At 43.7% G+C, this 21,003-nt stretch overlaps 2 protein-coding genes across 39 annotated transcripts in view; one reads left to right on the top strand and one right to left on the bottom strand.

Annotated features, from left to right (window-relative positions):
• MAGI2 (membrane associated guanylate kinase, WW and PDZ domain containing 2) overlaps positions 1-21,003 on the top strand; it is a 1,471,158-nt gene that overhangs the window by 1,446,461 nt on the left and 3,694 nt on the right. The gene's annotated exons all lie outside the window — the stretch shown is intronic.
• The window catches only part of PHTF2 (putative homeodomain transcription factor 2), a 228,681-nt gene that overhangs the window by 16,894 nt on the left and 190,784 nt on the right, over positions 1-21,003 (bottom strand). For 13 of the 25 annotated variants that reach the window (XR_009735861.1, XR_009735860.1, XR_009735862.1 and 10 more), the window contains one exon: positions 16,690-20,947. The gene's annotated coding sequence lies outside the window, so the exon portion shown is untranslated. Of the gene's footprint in view, positions 1-9,062; positions 15,849-16,337; positions 16,408-16,689; positions 20,948-21,003 lie in introns of those variants that run through there. The other 12 variants (XR_009735857.1, XR_009735848.1, XR_009735846.1 and 9 more) reach the window with 12 other exon arrangements.

Genomic DNA, 21,003 nt, shown 5'->3' on the forward strand with positions numbered 1-21,003 from the left:
CATGCACTGGAGAAGGAAATGGCAATCCACTCCAGTGTTCTTGCCTGGAGAATCCCAGGGACGGGGGAGCCTGGTGGAGCCTGCCATCCATGGGGTCGCACAGAGTCCCCATAGACAACTGAAGCAGCAGCAACAGCATTACCCTTCACACCCAGAAAAATCCCAACCCATGCAAAAGCACACTACTGAGGGTGCTGTGGTCCAAAGCTTGGGCAACTCTAAAGAAGGAGACTGGAGGTGCAAACCCCAGCGCTAGGACACATGGAGGACAGGTGACTCCTCAAAGGACCTACAGCCCAGAGGGTCCATCATCCTTTGGGTGCACTGACCTTGGCTTAGTTGTCAGATGGCCCACCTGGTCCTGAGGACTATGGTCCCATGCAGAAGAACCAGGCACTTCAGGTCCAAGAGGGTTCCTTTCCTGGCACATCCTTCCCAGCTCTCTCAGTCTTAGGACAGTCCAGCCTCAGGACCCTAGCCAGCCCAGGCTCCAGGGATGTGCCACCAACACCAAACACCCATGTGTAAGGGGAATATTGTAGGCATTCTTCCTGTTCATATATTTTCATTTCTTTTTTAGTTAATATTGGAGTACAGTTGAATAACAACGTTGCATTTCTTTGGACATGAACCAGATTTAGTCGGTTATCCATAGGGGTACATCTACTCTCTTTTAGATTCTTTTCCTAGATGGCATCTTCCAGGGTGTTCAGTGGAGTTCCCTGTGCTGAACAATTCCTCCTTGTACTATGCTTAGTTGCTCAGCCATGTCCAACTCTTTGCAATCCCATGGACTGCAGCCCACCAGCATCCTCTGTTCATGGGATTCTCAAAGCAAGAATACTGGAGTAGATTGCCATGTCCTTCTCCAGGGGATCTTCCCAACCCAGGGATCAAACCCAGGTCCCCCACATTGCAGGTGGAATTTTCACCAGCTGAGCCACCAGGGAAGCCCTTCTTAATTATCTATGTTAGAGGTATCAGTGTTCATATGTTAATCCCAACGTGCTGATTTATCCTTCTTCCCCACTTCTCCTCTTTGGCAACCATAAGTTTCTTTTCTAAGACTCTCAGTATGTTTCTGTTTTGTAAAATCATGTGTTTCTATACATTTTTAGATTCCACCTCAAAGTGGTAGAATCATATATTGTCTTTATCTGACGTCCTTCCAGCAGTATGATAATCTCTAGGTCCACCAGTGTTGTTGCAAATGGGACTATATTCTTTTTTATGGCTAAGCCACATTCCCTGTCAGAGAAGGCAATGGCACCCCACTCCAGTACTCTTGCCTGGAAAATCCCATGGGCAGAGGAGCCTGGTAGGCTGCAGTCCATGGGGTCGCTAAGAGTAGGACATGACTGAGCGACTTCACTTTCACTTTTCACTTTCATGCATTGGAGGAGGAAATGGCAACCTACTCCAGTGTTCCTGCCTGGAGAATCCCAGGGACGGTGGGGCCTGGTGGGCTGCCGTCTATGGGGTCACACAGAGTTGGACACAACTGAAGTGACTTAGCAGCAGCAGCACATTCCCTGTATATAAGTGCCGCATCTTCTTTATGATTTCAACTGCTGATAGAAAGTTTGGTGGCTTCAGGTCTTGGTTAATGAAGGTAGTGTTGCAGTGACCTTGGGAGTCGTCTGTCTTCTGCCTTAGGGTTTTTCTTAGGTGTTTGCCCAGTGATGGGATTGAGGGTCCTGTGGTAGCTCTCCTCTCAGTTTTAAAGGAACCTCCACTCCATGGTGTCCTTCATAGAGGCTCTTACCAGGTTACGTTCCCAGCCACAGCACAGGAGAGTTCTTTCTCCACACCCTCCCCAACATTTACTGCTTGTAGACCTTTCTGTGATGACTGCTTGGACTGATGCAGGTTGGTACCTTATTGTAGTTCTCATTTACATGTCTCCATTCATGAGCGATGCTGAGCATCTTTCCATGTCCTTCACTTAGGGAAAAAAAAAATTTTTTTTTTTTTTTTGAGGAAAATTGAAATGGCTTCTCTCTTGAAATGGGTTTCCTGAAAGTTGACTGTGTTTTGAATTTTCTTTCAATTACCTACCACAGCACATTTCTTGAGGGCAATTTTTATTAAGAACCAGCAGGCCTTGTGAATGCCATTCCCCTGCTGCTGCTACTGCTAAGTCACTTCAGTCGTGTCCGACTCTGTGTGACCCCATAGACGGCAGCCCACCAGGCTCCCTGTCCCTGGGATTCTCTAGGCAAGAACACTGGAGTGGGTTGCCATTGCCTTCTCCAATGCATGAAAGTGAAAAGTGAAAGGGAAGTCGCTGTCGTGTCCGACTCTTAGCGACCCCATGGACTGCAGCCTACCAGGCTCCTCCATCCATGGGATTTTCCAGGCAAGAGTACTGGAGTGGGGTGCCATCGCCTTCTCCAGCCATTCCCCTAAACACTGGTTTTAAAGTGGCAGTTATAGGAAATGGCCACCAGGTGGCAGAATTTCACTTTCCCCCCAACTGGTTACAGGGGCAAAGGGCAGATGAGGGAAAGGCCTGCTCCTAGGTTGTAAATGAGAGCCGAATGTGCCAGAAAACACACACCCATGACTTCTGTCTCACCACTTCCACCCTCTTACACTCTGCCCCCCCAAAAATATCCCAGTCCCTACAAAAACCCTGTGATGAGAATGCTACCAAAAAGGCTAGGGGTAGGAACCCTAGCACCAGGAGACATGGAGACCAGGTGACTCCTCAAAGTCTTAAAACCAGAGGGTCTATCATCCTTTGGGTGCGGTAGGCCTGGCTAAGTTGTCAGATAGCCCACCTGGATCTTCAGACTGTGGTCCCAGGCAAAGGGACAAGACACCATGGGTCCAAGGGTGTTCCTTTGCTGGCACCTTGTGACTATTCCCTCAACTTTAAGACAGTCTGGTCTTAGAATGCTAACCAACTCAGGCTCCACAGAGGTCCCACTAGCCCAGATCACCCAGGCACGAGGGGAATATAGCAGGCATCCTTCTGGTTTATATTTTCCTTTCGTTTTTGTATTTATTGGAATACACCTGATTAACAATGTTGTGTTTGTTTTTGGTGCCAAGCAGCTCAATTCAGTTTTACAGATGGATGCATCTGCTCACTTCTGGCCTCTCTTCCCAGATAGTTTCTTCCAGAGTGTTGAATCGAGTTCCCTGTGCTGGACAGGAGGTCCTTGTTGATTATCTATTACAGTATCGGTGTTCATATATTTATCCCACTTGCTAATTTATCCCTCTCCAGCACCCTTCCCCTCCGGTCACCTTAAGTTTCTGAGTCTGAGTGTGTTTCTATTTTGTAAATTTGTGTATTTCTATACATCTGTGGATCCCACTCCAAAGTGGTATCATATGCTGTCTTTAACCTGCTTCCCATAGTATGCTCATCTCCAGATCCATGTATGTGTAGGAAGTGACATTACTTTATTCTTTTTCTTGTCTGAGCAATATCCCCCTGGATACATGTACTACATCATCTTCATCCATTCCTTTGGTGGACGGTGTGGTGGCTTTCAGGTCTTGACTATTGAAGGTAGTGTTGCGATGACATTGGAGTACATGTGTCTTTTGACTTAGGATTTTCCTCAGGTGTATCCCCAGGAGTAGAATTGTGGATCATGTGGTAGCTCTCATTTCGTTTTCTAAGCAACCTCCATAGTATTCTTCGTAGTGGCTATTACCAGGTTACATTCCCACCCAGAGCATACGAGAGTTCTTTTTCTCCACACCCTCCCCAGCATTTATTACTTGTAGACTTTTCTTGCATGGCCACTTGGACTGGTGCAAGGTGGTTCCTCATAGTTTCGATTTATATTTCTCTGATAATAAGCAATGTTGAGCTTCCTTCCATGGCCTTTTTACATTAAAAAACAAAACAAAATATTTTTGAGAAAAATTGAAATGGCTTCTCTCTTGAAATGGGTTTCTTGAAAGTTGGCTGTGTTTTGAAATTTCTTCCCATTACCTACCTCAGCACATTTCTTGAGGGGAGTTTTCATTAGTAGCCTTGTGAATGCAATTCCCCTAAGCACTGATTTTACAGCTGTAGTTATGGGGAATGGCAAGGAGGCAGCGGGATTTCTTCCTCCTCACCTCTGGTTGCTCTGGCAAGGGGGAGATGAGGGAAAGTCTTGGGTTATAGGTGAGAGCAATATGTGCCAACAGCCACACCCAGGGCTTCTGTCTCACCATTTCTACCCCCTTACCCTTCCTCCAGGGCAAATCCGAAGCCCTGCAAATGTGCCGTGGTGAGAGGGCTGTCATCTATAGGCAGGATAGCAGTAAGGAGCGAGGCTGCAGGTGGGAACCCCAGCCCCAGGAGATGTGGAGACCAGGTGACTCCTCAAAGGACCTGCAACCTAGAGGCTCCATCATCCTTTGGGTGCACTAGGCCTGGCTTTGATGTCAGATCACCTGCCTGGATATGGGGACTGTGGTCCCATGAGGAGGGACCAGGCACTATGAGTCTAAGGCAGTTCCTTTCCTGGCACCTCATGCCCTCTCCCTCAGCCTTAGGACAGTCCAGGCTTAAGACCCAACCCAGCTGAGCCAGAGGTAGGTACCCCGGCCACCCAGGCATGAGGGGAATGTCGTAGGTATCCTTCCTATTTATATTTTCAGTTCACTTTCTATTTCTGTTGGAACACAGTTGATAAACAGTGTTGTATTTGTTTTTGGTGTCAGGCAGCTCAATTCAGTTACACACAGGGCCACGTCTACTCATTCCCGCCTTCATTTCCCACACAGCACCTTGCAGAGTGCTGAGTGGAGTTCCCTGTGCGGACAGAAGGTGCTTGTTGATCATCTATTAAACGTATCCGTGTTCATATATTAATCCCATGTATTAATTTTTCCCTCTTTCCCACCTTTCCTCTTTGGTAAATATAGTTTTCTAAGTCTCTGAGGATGTGTCTGTTTTCAATTAGGGTGTATCTATCCATTTTTTGATTCCACCTGAACATGATGTATATACTATCTGTCTTTATCTAACCGACGTCCCACAGTATGATCATCTCCAAGTCCACCTGAGTTGTTACAAGTGGCATTATTTTTTCTTTTTTATGGCTTAGTGATGTTCCCTTGTATAAATGCACCACATCGTCTTTATGCCTTCATCTGCTGATGGACAGCTTGTTGGCTTCTTGGCGACTGAAGGTATTACTGCAGTGACGTTTGGGTGGGTGCTTTGGGTTTTCTTCAAGTATATTCCCAAGAGTTGGACTGCTGATCCCACAGGATCAGCCCACTGCTGATCCTGTGGGCACTGTAATTTCATTTTTAAGGAACCTCCACAATGTTCTCTGTAGTGACTCTTACCAGGTACCGTCCCCACCCACAGCTTAGGAGAATCCTTTTTTTTCTAGGTCCTCTGCAACACTTACTGCTTGTAGACATTTTGATGATGGCCCCTCAGACTAGTGCTAGGTTTTACCTTATTATAGTTTTGATTTACATTTTTATGATAAGTGATGTGAAGCATCTTTCTATGTCCTTTACAGGGGAAAATAAAAAGTAAAATGTTTTTGAGTCACAATTTGAGTAAAACTGAAATGGCCTCTCTCTTGAAATGGGCTTCTTAAATTAACGGCCTTATTTTGAATTTTCTTTTGAATACCTACCACAGCACGTTTCTTCAGGGCAGGCTATTATTCACCTGAGGGGCCTTGTGAACCGAAAGTTCACTGTTTTACGTCTGGGTATTTGCTTTTTCAGTTCACTTTTCTATCCATTTTAGTTTCCACCGCAACCTGGTATCACATGCTGTCTTTCTTGATCGGACCTGCTTCCCATAGTATGATCATCTCCAAATCCACCAAGTGGATTGGAGGAGCCAAGTGTTCTTCCAAGTGACATAACTTTATTCCTTCTTTTATGGTAGGCAATATTCCTTTGTATACATGTACCACATCTTCATGCACTCATCTGCTAATGGACAGTTTGGTGGCTTCCATGTCTTGGCCATTCAAAGTAGTGTTGCAATGGCATTGAGGTTCATGTGTCTTTCACCTTAGAGAGTTCATCAGGTATATGCCCAGGAGTGGGATTACAGATCATGTGGTAGCTCTCGTTTCATTTTTAAAGGAACCTCCATCGTGTCATTTGCAATGGCTCTTACCAGGTTACATTCCCACCCAGAGCATACTAGAGATCTTTTTCACCATGCCGTCCCCAAAATCAGTGCTAGTAGGCTTTTTTTTTTTTTTTCACACACACACACACACAAAACCACGACTAAGCACACTGGGCTTTTGCCTTTTCTCTTACTGACTTGTAGGAGTTCTTTATATATGCTGGATATTAATCCCTTTTAATTGTCCATTTTTTAATATAAATTTATTTATTTTAATTGGAGGTTAATGAATGATGGCTTCTGATAAATCCTTGTAGTTGTGATTTACACTTCTCTGATAATGAGTGATGTTGAACATCTTTCCTGTCCTTTTATAAAAACAAAAGCATTATTGAGTAACACTGAAATGGCTTCTCTTTGGAAATGGACTTCTTAAAGATGTATTTTTTGAATTTTCTTTCCATTTACCTACAAAGCACATATCTTGAGGGCTGTTTTCATTAATAACCACACAGTGGTTGTGAATGCGTGGCCGAAAGACTGGTTTTAAAGTTGTAGTTTAGGGAAACAACCACGTGGTGGCAGGATTTCTTTTCCCCACCTCTGGTTACTATTCTGGTAATGAGGAGAAGGCGATGGCACCCCACTCCAGGACTCTTGCCTAGAAAATCCCATGGAGGGAGGTGCCTGGTGGGCTGCAGTCCATGGGGTCGCTAAGAGTCGGACACGACTGAGCGACTTCCCTTTCACTTTTCACTTTCATGCATTGGAGAAAGCAATGGCAACCCACTCCAGTGTTCTTGCCTGGAGAATCCCAGGGACAGGGGAGCCTGGTGGGCTGCCATCTATGGGGTCGCACAGAGTCGAACCCGACTGAAGTGACTTAGCAGCAGCAGCAAGGCGGAGATGAAGGAAAGTCCTGCTGTGGGTTCTAAATGAGAACAGAATGTGGCAGAACCCACGCCCAGGGCTTCTGCCTCACCACTTCCACCCCCTTACCCTTCACCCAGGAACAAACCCCAGCCTCTACAGAAGTGCTGTGATGAGGGTGCTGTGGTCTCTAGGTGGGGTCACTCTAAGGAAGGAGGCTGGAGGTGGAAACCCCAGCACTAGGAGACATGGAGACCTGGTGACTCCTCCAAGTCTCACAACTCACAGGGTCCATCATCCTTTGGGTGCACTAGGCTTGGCTGAGTTGTCCCATAGCCCATGTGGATCTGAGACGGTGGTCTCGTAAGAGGGACCAGGCACTCCAGGTCAAAGAGTTCCTTTCCTGGCACATCCTTCCCAGCTCCTTCAGCCTTAAGACAGTCCAACCTAGAACCCTATCCGGCTCAGGCTCCAGGGACATCCCACCAGCTCTGAACACCCAGGCAAGAGGTGAATATAATAGGCATCATTGCTTTTAGCATTTTCATTTAATATTCAGTATCTATTTGAGTATGGTGATTTATAATGTGTTTGTTTTAGGTGTCACACAGCTTGACTTAGTTATACATAGGCATACATCTACTCATTTTCAGACCCTCCCAGACAGCTTTTTCCCGAGTGTTGAGTAGAGTCCCCTCTACTGGACAGTAGGACCTTGTTGAGTATCTATTACAGAAATCAGTGTTCATGTATTAATCCCACATGCTAATTTTTTCTTCTCCTGCACCTTTCCCCTCTGGTAACCTTAAGTTTTTTCTGTCTCTGAGGGTTTCTCTGTTTTGTAAATTCATATATTTCTATCCAATTTGAGATTGCACCTCAACGTAATATCATAAGCTTTCTGTCTTTCTCTATCTAACCTGTGTCCCATAGTATGATCATCTCCGGGCCCACTTATGTTATAGGCGGTGACATCACTGCATTCCTTTTCTTGTCTGAACTGTATTCCCTTGTATTAATATATGTGTACCACATCGTCTGTATGCGTTCATTTGCTGATGGACAGTCTGGTGGCTTCCATGTCATGACTGTTTAAAGTAGTTTTGCAATTATGTTGGGGTACATGTGTCTTTAGCCTTAGGGTTTTTGTCATATATATGCCCTGGAGTGGAATTGTGGATTATGTGGTAGCTATCACTTTGTTTTTTAAGGAACATCCATGGTATCCTTCATAACAGCTCCTGCCACCCACAGCATACGAGTATTCCTTTTTAGCATGTGATCCTTAAAATTTACTGCTTGTAAGCTTTTCTACGATGGTCACTCAGACTGGTGCAAGGTGGTACCTCGTTTTACTTCTGATATTTCTCTGATATTGAGCAGTGTTGAGCATCTTTCCGTGTCTTTTATGTTTTGTTTTTTTTTTAAGCATTTTTAAGGAAATTTGAAAAAGCTTCTCTCTTGAAAAGAGCTTCTTGAAAGTGTCTGTGTTTTGAATCTTCTTTTGATTACTTACCACAGCACATTTCTTGAGGGAAGATTTCATAGCACTGATTTTATAGCTGTGGTAATCATAAATGGCCACGAGGCAGCAGGATTTCTTTTTCCCCAGCTCTGGTTACTCAGGCAAGGGGGAAATGAGGGAAAGTCTGCGGTTATAAAATGAGAGCTGAATGTGCCAGAACACATACCCAGGGCTTGTCTCCCCACTTGCATCCCCTTACCCTTCATGCAGGAATAAATCCCAACCTCTACAAAAGTGCGGTGCTGAGGGAGCTTTCATCTATATGTGGGGTGATTCTAAGGAAGGAGACTGGAGTGGGAACCGCAGCATCAGGAGACAGAGAGACCAGGTGACTCCTCAAAGTCTTGCAACCCACAGGGTCCATAATCCTTTGGGTGCACTAGACTTGACTTTGCTGTCAGATGCCCCACCTGGATCTGGGGGCTGTGGGCCCATGCAGACTGACTAGGCAGTGCAGGTCTAAGGGTTCCTGTCCTGCCTCATCCTTCTCAGCTTCCTCAGCCTTAGGACAGTCCAGCCTTAGGACCCTAGCTGCTCAGGCTCCAGGGATGTCCCACCAGTACCAAACACCCAAGCCTGAGGGGACTATAGTAGACATCATTCCTGTTTATAGTTTTGTATCATTTTTATTTCTATTGGAACAGAGATGATAAACAATGCTGCTTTGCTTTTCCCCATCAGGCACATGCATTGTTATACATAGGAATGCATCTACTGGTTTTTGCCCCCCTTCCCAGATAGCTTTCTCCAGTGTGCTGACTAGCATTCCCTGTACAGAACAACAGGTCTTTGTTGATTATCTCTACAGGTGCCAGTTTTCATGTAATAATCGCACATGCTGATTCATCCCTGTCCAGTATTTTCCCTCTCCAGTAACCATAGGTTTCTTTTCTAAGCCTCTGAGTGTATTTCTGTTTGGTCAGTTCATGTATTTCTATCCATTTTTAGGTTGCACCCCAGAGGGATATGTATGCTATCTTTTTCTCTGTGTAACCTGCTACCCATGATATGATCATCTCCGAGTCCATCTATGTTGCTGAAAGTAGCATTAATTTATTCTATCTTATGGCTGCCCAATATTCCCTTGTATACATGCACCACCTCTTCCTTATGCATTCGCTGCTGATGGACAGGTCGTGTCTGTTGAAAGTAGTGTTGAAATGACATTACGGTGCATGTTTCTTTTCCCTTAGGGTTTTGTCGGGTATGTATCCAGAGGTGAGATTGCAGATCATGTGGTAGCGTTTACTTCATTTTTTAAGGAACCTCCATAGTGTCCTTCCTAGTGGCTCTTACCAGGTTACATTCCCACCCACAGTGCAGGAGAGTTCATTCCTCCACACCTTTCCCAGCATTTACTGCTGTAGACTTTGACGATGCCTGCTCTCATTGGTGCAAGGATGTACCTCATTTTAATTTTGATTTACATTTCTCTGATAATGAGGGATGTTGACCATCTTTCCAAGTTCAGATCAGATCAGTCACTCAGTCGTGTCTGACTCTTTGCAACCCCGTAAATCGCAGCACGCCAGGCCTCCCTGTCCATCACCATCTCCCGGAGTTCACTCAAACTCACGTCATCGAGTCAGTGATGCCATCCAGCCATCTCATCCTCTGTCATCCCCTTCTCCTCCTGCCCCCAATCCCTCCCAGCATCAGAGTCTTTTCCAATGAGTCAACTCTTCATGTGAGGTGGCCAAAGTACTGGAGTTTCACCTTTAGCATCATTCCTTCCTAAGAAATCCCAGGGCTGATCTCCTTCAGAATGGACTGGTTGGATCTCCTGGTAGTCCAAGGGACTCTAAAGATTCTTTTCCAACACCACAGTTCAAAAGCATCAATTCTTCGGCGCTCAGCTTTCTTCACAGTCTAACTTTCACATCCATACATGACCACAGGAAAAACCATAGCCTTGACTAGACGGACCTTTGTTGGCAAAGTAAGGTCTCTGCTTTTGAATATGCTATCTAGGTTGGTCATAACTTTCCTTCCAAGGAGTAAGCATCTTTCAATTTCATGGCTGCAATCACCATCTGCCGTGATTTTGGAGCCAAAAAAAAAAAAAAGGTCTGACACTCTTTCCCGTTTCCCCATCTATTTCTTATGAAGTGATGGGACCAGATGCCATGATCTTCATTTTATAAATGTTGAGCTTTAAGCCAACTTTTTCACTGTCCTCTTTCACTTTCATCAAGAGGCTTTTTAGTTCCTCTTCACTTGCTGCCATAAAGGTGGTGTCATCTGCATATCTGAGGTTATTGATATTTCTTCCGGCAATCTTGATTCCAGCTTGTACTTCTTCCAGCCCAGCATTTCTCATGATGTACTCTGCATATAAGTTAAATAAGCAGGGTGACAATATCCAGCCTTGACATACTTCTTTTCCTATTTGGAACCAGTCTGTTGTTCCATGTCCAGTTCTGTTGCTTCCTGACCTACATATAGGTTTCTCAAGAGGCAGATCAGGTGGTCTGGTATTCCCATCTCTTTCAGAATTTTCCACAGTTTATTGTCATCCACACAGTCAAAGGCTTTGGTATAGTCAATAAAGCAGAAATAGGTGTTTTTCTGGAACTCTCTTGCTTTTTCGATGATCCAGCAGATGTTGGCAATTTGGTCTCTGGTTCCTCTGCCTTTTCTAAAACCAGCTTGAACACCTAGAAGTTCACGGTTCACATATTGCTGAAGCCTGGCTTGGAGAATTTTGAGCATTACTTTACTAGCGTGTGAGATGAGTGCAACTGTGCGGTAGTTTGAGCATTCTTTGGCATTGCCTTTCTTTGGGATTGGAATGAAAACTGACCTTTTCCAGTCCTGTGGCCACTGCTGAGTTTTCCACATTTGCTGGCATATTGAGTGCAGCACTTCCACAGCATCATCTTTCAGGATTTGAAATAGCTTAACTGGAATTCCATCGCCTCCACTAGCTTTGTTTGTAGTGATGCTTTCTAAGGCCCACTTGATTTCACATTCCAGGATGTCTGGCTCTAGGTGAGTGATCACACCATCGTGATTCTCTGGGTCGTGAAGATATTTATTGTACAGTTCTTCTGTGTATTCTTGCCACCTCTTCTTAATGTCTTCTGCTTCTGTTAGGTGTTGACCATCTTTCCTAGTTTACATTAAAAAAAAATGAGTAAATTTGAAATGACTTTTCTCCTGAAATGAGCGTATTGCAAGTTGGCCTTTTTAAAAAATATTTTTCAAGTATGACTTTACAGTTCTTGAGGTCCTTTTTTTTTTTTTTTTTTTTTAATGAACCTAATAACCTTAAGAGTGCGATTCCCCAAAGCACTGATTTTAAGTTGTAGTTTAGGAAATAGCCACAAGGTGGCAGGAGTCCATCTTGTCCACCTTTGGTAACCAGGGTGAGGGGATGATTAGGGGCAGTCCTACTCTTAGGTTGTAAAGGAGGGCAGAATGTGCCAGAACACAGACCCAGGGCTGTGTCTCACCACTTCCATCCCCTTACCTTTCAATGTGGGAAAAATCCCAACCCCTGCAAAAGCACTGTGTTGGGAGCTATTCTCTATACATGGAGTGTCTGTAAGGAAGGAGACTGGAGGTGGGAACCCCAGCACCAGGGGACATGGAGACCAGGTGACTCCTCAAAGTCCTGGCAACCTGAGGGTCCATCATCCTTTGAGTGCACTATGCTTGGCTTTGCTGTTAAAGGGCCCGATGTGATATGGGGACTGTGGTCCCACATGGAGGGACCAGGCACCATGGGCCCAAGGGGCTTCCTTTCCTGGCAGATCCTTTCCATCCCCCTCAGTTGAGCTTTTCAACTCAATCTGGTTCAGGCTCTAGGGATGGTACCCCCAGCCCTGACCACACAGGCAAGAGGTGACTATAGTAGGCATTATTCCTTTTCATGATATCTTCATTTTAGTTTCTAATGCAGTACAGTTGATTTACAAAGTTGCATTTGTTTTGGCATCGATTCAGTTACAGATAGGAGTACATCTACTTGTTTTTGGACTCTAGTCCCAGATAGCTTCTTCCAGAGTGTTGAGTAGAGTTCCCTATGTTGGACAGTAGGGCCTTGTTGACTTAGAAATATCAGAAAAGAAAGGGAAGTTGCTCAGTCGTGTTCAATTCTTTGTGACCCCCATGGACTGTAGCCTGCCAGGCTTCCCTGTCCATGGGATTTTCCAGGCAAGAATACTGGAGTGGGTTGCTATTTCCTTCTCCAAGGGATCTTCCTGACCCAGGGATCGAACCCAGGTCTCTCGCACTGCAGGCAGACTCTTCACCATCTGAGCCACCAGGGAAGCCCAAAAAATATGTTACATGTTAATCCCAAAGTGCTAATTTACTTCTCTTCTGCACATTTCCTCTTGGTAACAATAAATTTCTTTTCTAAGCCTCTGAGCATGTTTCTCTGTTGTCAGTTTGTGTATTTCTATCCATGTTTAGATTACACTTCAAACTAATATCATGCAGTGTCTATTTTTGTCTATCTGACCTGGTTCCATAGTATGGGCATCTCCAGTGCCAACACTGGAGATATAGCTGTAGTTCTGGGAAATGACCACTGGGCAGCAGGATTTCTTCCTCCCCACCTCTGGTTACTCCGGCAGGGAAAGTCTGCAGTTGTAAATGAGAGTTGAATGTGCCAGAACACACATCCAGGGCTTCTGTCTCACCATTTTCACCCCTATACCCTTCAACCAGGAGCAAATCCCAACACCTACAAAAGCACTGTGGTGAGGGAACTGTGTCTGTAGGCAGTGTGACTCTAAGGAAGGAGGCTGGAGGTGGGAACCCCAGCACCAGGAGATGTGGAGACCCAGTGACTCCTCAAAGTCTTGCAACCGACAGGGTCCATCACCTTTGGGTGCACTAGACCTGGCTTTGCTGTCAGATGCCCCGCCTGGGTCTGGGGCCTGTGAGCCTATGCAGAGGAACCAGGCAGTGCAGATCTAAGAGTTCCTTTCCTGCCCCATCCTGCTCGTTCCCTCAGCCTTAGGACAGTCCAGCTTTAGGACCCTGGATGCTCAGGGTCCAGGGATGTCCCACCAGCTCTGTTCACCCAGGTGTGAGAATATACTAGGCATCGTTCCTATTTATATTTTTATTTCATTTTTATTTCTACTGAAATAGTTGATAAACTTGGGTTTGTTTTCCTTGTCAAGCAGCTTGACTCAATTATACATAGGGCTGTGTATACTCATTTTAGGCCACTTTTCCCAGATAGCTTATTCCAGATTGTTGAGTGAGTACCCTGTGCTGGACAGTAGGTCCTTGCTCAGTACCTCTACAGGTATGCTAATCCCAAAGTGCTAATATATCCCTCTCTTGCACCTTTCTTTAGTAACCAAAAGTTTTTTTATGTCTGTGTATTTTTGTTTTGTTAATTTGTGTACTCCTATCCATTTTGGTTCCACCTCAACCTGGTATCATATGCTGTCTTTCTCTGTGTGACCTGTTACCCACAGTACAATCATCTCCAAATCCAGCGGTGGGGTCCCAAGTGGCATTACTTTATGACTGAGCAATATTCCATTGTATACGTGTACCACATCCTTATTCACTCATCTGCTAATAGTTTGGTGGCTTCCAGGTCTTTGCTATTGAAAGTAGTGTTGCAATGACGTTGGGAGGCATGTACTTTTACCTTACTGTTTTCTTGAGTACATTCCCAGGTGTGGGATTGTGGATCATGTGATAGCTTTGCTTTGTAGGAATCTTAATGTGCTATGCTTAGTCATTCAGTCATGTCTGACTCTTTGAGACCCTGTGGACTGTAGCCCGCCAGGCTCCTCTGTCCATGGGTATTGTCCAGGCAAGAATACTGGAGTGGGTTGCCATGCCCTCCTCCAGGGGATCTCCAGGGATCTAACCGTGGTCTCTCACATTGCAGGCAGATTCTTTCCCATCTGAGCCACCACAGTGGCCCTCATAATGGCTCTTACCAGATTACATACATTCTCACCCACAGTGTAGGAGAGTTCTTTTTTCATGCCCTCCTCCACATTTATTGCATACAGACATTTTAGTGAAGGCCATTCTGCTTATGGGAAGTGGTACCTTGTAGTTTTGTTTTGCATTTCTGTGATAGTAAGTGGTATTAAACATACTTTCATGTCCTTTTTGGCCATCTGTATATCTTCTTTGGAGAATGTCTATTTAGATATCTACACATTTCAATTTTTCTTCATATTGAGCTGCATGATCTGTTTATTTGGGTTCAAACTATGAATGTTATGGCTGACACATATATAAACGTTCACATATATATTCTTCTATGTGATCATCCATACTTCTGTGATGGAAGCAGAGCAAACACTCCCTAATTCTCAATTGTCATTTTCTGTTGAGAAACTGAAGCTGGAAAGGGTTACGTAACCTGCCCGAGTTCACTGCCCCCCACAAGTGTTTGCTTAAAGTGAAATGAAAGTGAAAGTCCCTCAGTCGTGTCCAATTCTTTGCAACCCCATGGACTATACAGTCCATGGAATTCTTCAGGCCAGAATACTGGAGTGGGTAGCATTTCCCTTCTCCAGGGCATCTTTCCAACCCAGGGATCGAACCCAGGTCTCCCGCATTGCAGGTCTTTACCAGCTGAGCCACAAGTGTTTGGGCTAGGAGGGCTCAAAGCCTGGCTGCTCTGGATACTCTTCTCTCCACAAGATGCTGACTGACTGACTTTAAGACAAATGGGGTCACTTCCTACTTAGCAGAGCACTGAGGCTCTAGGTCAGCAGCCATCCCAGGCAGAATTCTGGAAGGTGAAGTCTGTCCTTCCCACATGTGCTAGACATCGCCACCTGTTTCTCTTCTGTCTGTGATCTCCTGTCTCTGAAGCCTAACTCCTGGCTACTACCACTCAGAAAAAAGCCTATTGCACAAATCTTCCTTGACTGTTTGCTCTTCCCATCCCTAATGCGCAGTGGTTTTCAGATTCCGTTAGAGCTTCCATGTTCCTGAGAAATGGCCAGAGGAGCCATTGCAGGTGGGCTTGGGGTTGAATGGGAGAGACTGTGGCTCCACTCAGCCAACCAAGGATGTCCGGCTTTTATCTCTTTTACATATTGCACTTTTAAGATTTTAATTTAGAATACATTGCTTTCTAAAACATGTGTGGAATAAATAAACCGACATGTTTCTCTTCTATCTTGTAATGTTGATAATTTACTAATTAAGACTGGTCTGTGGGCATCCCCACACCCCTAGTTTAATCTGGATTATCACGATGTACCTTGCTTAAAAAAAAAAAAAACCTGAATTTCAAAATCTGTTCTCCATGATACCCCTCTGATGGGTTATACCGGGACGGGGACTCTCTTTAGCGCTCGGGACACACTTGGCTGTCATCTGCAGACCTTGACTGTGTTCTTCAGCTTACTCCAGTGCAACGTCTAAATAAGCTCTTCTTCCATGTGTTTCCTGATGTGGAAAAAGTTGTTAGGAAGCACAAAAGTACCGGAAGCACTAAAATCTAGTAACACTTGGGGCTTGGGCTCTGGAATTTTATGTAGTCAGTCATCTTGATTCTTACTAGCTGAGCGGTCCGGGCAAATTGCTTAACTAAGCCTCAGTTTTCTCATCTGTGAAATGGGGATGACAGCACCATTTCTTAAGAGCTGGTGTGAGGATTAAAAGAGAATACATGTGACATGGCACAGTAGCTGGTATGATACTTAGGACACAGTAACCGTAGACCCACTGTTAATAGCCCACCTTGCACCGAGATTTGCCCTCAAGCATGGAAGTCAATTTTGCCATGGCTTTACTACTGCTGCATCTTTGATAATGCTTGCAAAAGAGTATAGATGTGAAACATCGTAAACAAATATAAACATTAATAACTTTAAAAACTGTGACTATAACACCTAGTTTACACTCTCTGATAATAAAGGTGAAACAAATACTTACTTGAAGGTTATTAACAGTGCCTCCAGACTGGAAACGCTGCTTCAGAAAGAGCAGAATCAAATACTTTTTCCTGAAATTTTTTTAAATGCACATTTTTATTTATATTTTGTTATAAAAAAACAATCATCTTCATGATGGTAGAACAAATCCAAATGAGCCATTATGGTTTGAACACATCTTAATAAGTTTTCTTCTGAATACCAAAATGACTTCACGTTACTGTCTTTTGATCTAATCATTTATATTTTCTTGTAATATTCTAAATTAGAAGAAAATATACTTCTGTATAACCGTATCAGTATTCTCTAACCCAGTCAATTTATAGGAAATAACACTTAACCAAATCCAGAAATCTCTTTGCAGAAATTTTATTCATTTCAGCAAAAGTATTTATGTAAAAGATGTTTCCAATATCTAGTTTGAATATTTTTATATTACTATATCAGAGAAGGCAATGGCACCCCACTCCAGTACTCTTGCCTGGAAAATCCCATGGACAGAGGAGCCTGGTAGGCTGTAGTCCATGGGGTCGCTAAGAGTCAGACACGACTGAGCGACTTCACTTTCACTTTTCACTTTCATGCATTGGAGAAGGAAATGGCAACCCACTCCAGTGTTCTTGCCTGGAGAATCCCAGGGACAGGGGAGCCTGGTGGGCTGCCGTCTATGGGGCCGCATAGAATCGGACACGACTGAAGCAACTTAGTAGTAGTAGCAGTAGTAGTAGTATATCACTATATATTTATCCTTTTACTATTTTATTGAAGTATAGTTGATTTACAATGTTGTGGTAATTTCTGTTCTACAGTAAACTGAGTATATGCACATTCTTTCTTCTATAAGCTTTTCTCCTATGGTTTATCATTGAGTATCTCTGTGCTACACAGTAGGACCTTGTTTATCCATTCCATATATGAAAGCTTACATCTGCTGACCCCACCCCCCCACCCCTCCCCTCTGGCAACACCAGTCTGTTCTCTGTCCGTGTTTGTTTTACATATAGGTTCATCTGTGTCATATTTTAGACCCCACGTGTAAGTGATATCATATGGTATCTGTCTTTCTAACTTACTTCACTTAGTATGATAATCTCTAGTTGCATCTAGGTTATTGCAAATGGCATTATTTTTCGGTGTGTAGTATTCCAGTGTATATGCACCAGATCTTTATCCATTCATCTGTGGATGGACATTCAGGTTGTGGGATTACTGGATCATAAGGTAATTCTATTTTTAGTTTTATTAGTGGTTTCTGGAAAACCACTATACTGTTTTCCACAGTGTCTATACCAACTTACATTCTCAACAACACTGTAGGACAGTTTCCTTTTCTCCACATCCTCTCCAGCATTTGGTATTTGCAGTTTTTATGATGGCCATTCTGACCACTGTGAGGTGGTACCTCACTGTAGTTTTGATTTGCATTTCTCTAATATAATTAGCGACAAGGAACATCTTTTATAAGCTAAGTTTGATTACGTCCCATTTGTTCCTTTCCTATTGCCTTGGGAGACTGACCAAAGAAAACACTGGCATAGTTTATGTCAGAGAACGTTTTGCCTATGTTCTCTTCTAGGAGTTTTACGATGTTACGTCTTATATTTAAGTCTTTAAAAGCCATTTTATTTTTGTGTATGGTGTGAGGGTATGTTGTAACTTCATTAATTTACATGCAGCTATCCAACTTTTCCAATACCACTTGAAGAGACTTTTTCCACTGTAGATGCGATTTTCAATTCAATTCAGGTTCAAGGTGTGACAACATGAGGGATATTTTTAAAGCATATAATATTATCCCCAACCTTAAGACATCTAATCTCACTGTTCTGATTCCAGCTAATAATATGCCCAGCATTTCCACAGATCAACACAACACCCCAGCTCTGTAATTATTCTTCTGTGTCCAAGATTCAAACACAAATAGCATTTCAGAGACTATTTGGATTAATAATAGATCTGCCTCTGACAGTGCTTTAAATGGGAGTTCCTGTCAAGCTGCCCTAGAAGAGATGAGTCCCAATCAAAAGAGTTGATAGCAAAGGAGTCTCGTGACAGTATTCCAGCTGAGCTTGTAGAACTTCATCCCATTCAGAAAGTCATTCAACAACCCTGTTCTATTACCTTCTGCTATGTAGTCTTGAACAAGGTAAACTTTTTGTGCCTTGGTTTCCCCATCTGTAAATGTGCAAGTTTACAGGTGAGTAAATACATCTTAAGAGTTCAGAATAGTTCCTGGTACCTAGGAAGCACTTCAATCCGTGTTAGCTGTTGTCAATATTAGTCATTCCAACGGTGGTGACAGGACTGGTACTTTCCTAGATACCCTAATCCAAAAAGCAGCCATTAGGCTTCGGGCCCCAGACCTCACTAAGAGGAGGAGACAAGTGCAGGAACTCTTTTTCAGGGTTTGGGGGACCAGTCAGCCCAAGCTGGAAGCCTGGAGGCTGTCAGGTAAGGGGTAGAGCAGGAAACCGATCCTCTTTCCCTGCAACAATCCCTGGCTTCCTTCCTTCCAAGGGTCTCCCTTACCCTTCAGCACAGAAAAAAATCAACTCTTCCTTGACTTATTTTCCTCTTCTGTACAAATTTTTGCTGCCAATAAGAGCCACCTGGGAAAACCAATAATACAGATATTTACTACAATAAGTAGTTTATTCCTAGCAGATCACCTCTCTGGTTATTGTCACTCTAGTGATATTCAATAAAATAAAAAGAGAGGTTGAAGCACAGTAGATAAGGTTTGTTTTTTTTTTTAAAGCTTGGACATATGAAGTCAGAGAGCATTTTATTTTTTCAATATTGCCAGGTTCCTACAAGATAATTTAAGAGGTCATACATCTTTTAATCCAGAGATAATGGTGTGTGTTTGTGAGCGTGTAATGTGTGTACACCATATACTAGTAATATGTAATGTGCATTCACTGGTTTGTTTTCTAGGAGAGATCCAAACTGGCTAGAGCTGATAACAGCAAGGGGAATAAAGTTGATCTAACTTAGGAAAGGGGGTTGCTTGCAAGATATTTTGGTTCTGTCTTACCTGTCAGCTAATCTGAACATTCACTGGCATGTTGATTCGTGCTTCCATAGGGATGACGTTCTTTAAGCAAAGGCATTATTATCATTGTAACTGCAAAGATTACAGAGGGAAGGAACATCTGTTGTATCAGATGGACTTGGATTGGGACCCTCTCTGCCCTCTGCATCCGAGGAGCCACCAGGGAAAGCTGGTGTCACTGGTGTCCTCCTTCTGCTCTCTTTCTGCAGACTTCCTTCTTTCCTCTCACACTTCAAGCAGACATCGTCATTTCACCACCATCCTCCCCTTGGAAAGTCTTCCATTTCTATTTGTGCAGTAGATTTATTTTTTATTCAAATATACAGTGAACAGGTATTACTGTGTCAAGCACTATGCTAGATGTTAAGTCCACTGTGATACACAAGACCAGTGTGGTCACTGCCCTCATGAAACTTACAATCTACTAACTGAGACTTATGTTAATTAAAGGGGCAGCCAAGTATTAATTCCAAATTATAAGCACTATGAGGAAATAAAAAGACAAGAAGCTCTCAAGGAGACCAGAATCCCTACTGTGGGCTGGGGTTCTCTTGGGTAATATTTAGGAGTCCTAAAGAATGAAAAAGAACCCACCCTGTGAATCACTGTGGGGTGCAGAGGAGCCAGCAATGATGTATGGTCCCAGAATACAGAATGAGCTTGTGTGTGTGAGTAACTGCACAAAGACCAGTGTGAATGAGGAACAGGGGATGAATGGAGGTGAAGCTGGAGAGGCTGGCAGGGGCCAGATAAGGCAAGCTTTTGTGGGCTTTGTTAATGATATTAGTCTAAGAGCAGTGAGAATCCACCAAAAGTTTTAAGCAAAGGAATGGCATGAGCAAATTTATGTCTCAGAGACATTGCTGCTGCATGGAGACCAGAGGTAGGGAAGAGTAGAAGTAAAGAGAAGACTGGGTTATGGTGGAGCCCACGTGAGAAACAAAGTTTGCTAGGAACTGCACTGACTCTGCAGACTGCCTTAGGTAGTATAGTCCACTTGGATAATGTTGAATCTTTCAATCCAGGGTGATTGTGGCCTCATAGAATGAGTTTACAAGTTTCCCTTCCTCTGAAATAGTTTCAGGATAGATGTTAATTAACTCTTCTCTAAATGTTTGGTAGAATTTGCCTATGAAACCATCTGGTCCTGAACTTTTGTTTGTTGGGAGTTTTTAAATCACAGATTCAATTTTAGTACTTGTCATTGGGCTGTTCTTATTTTTTTTTACTTCTTCCTAGTTCAGTCGTGGGAGAGTTGTACTTTTCTAAGAATATGCCTATTTCTTCTAGGTTGGGGGAGGACTTTTGCAATTTAATTATTCTCCAGTTTGTGGGTCTCCCACCCGGGTGGTAAGGGATTTGATTATATCGTTGAGTGTGCCCCCCCTACCGCTATCTCGTGGTTTCTTCTTGTGTCTTCGGATGCAGAATATCCTTTTCTGGTAGATTCCTGTCTTTTATCAATGGCTGTTCAGCAGTTGGTTGTGACCAGCATGCTCACGAAAGGCGGGGAGCTCAAAGTATCTGCCTTCTTGTCTCCAACCAACCTCAGGTTCCTGCAGAATAAAATAATTTGTGTTTCAACAATAAAGTTTGAACATCTAGTAGACAA

This window comes from Bos javanicus, chromosome 4 (assembly GCF_032452875.1).
Source record: "Bos javanicus breed banteng chromosome 4, ARS-OSU_banteng_1.0, whole genome shotgun sequence".
NCBI lineage: Eukaryota > Metazoa > Chordata > Mammalia > Artiodactyla > Bovidae > Bos > Bos javanicus.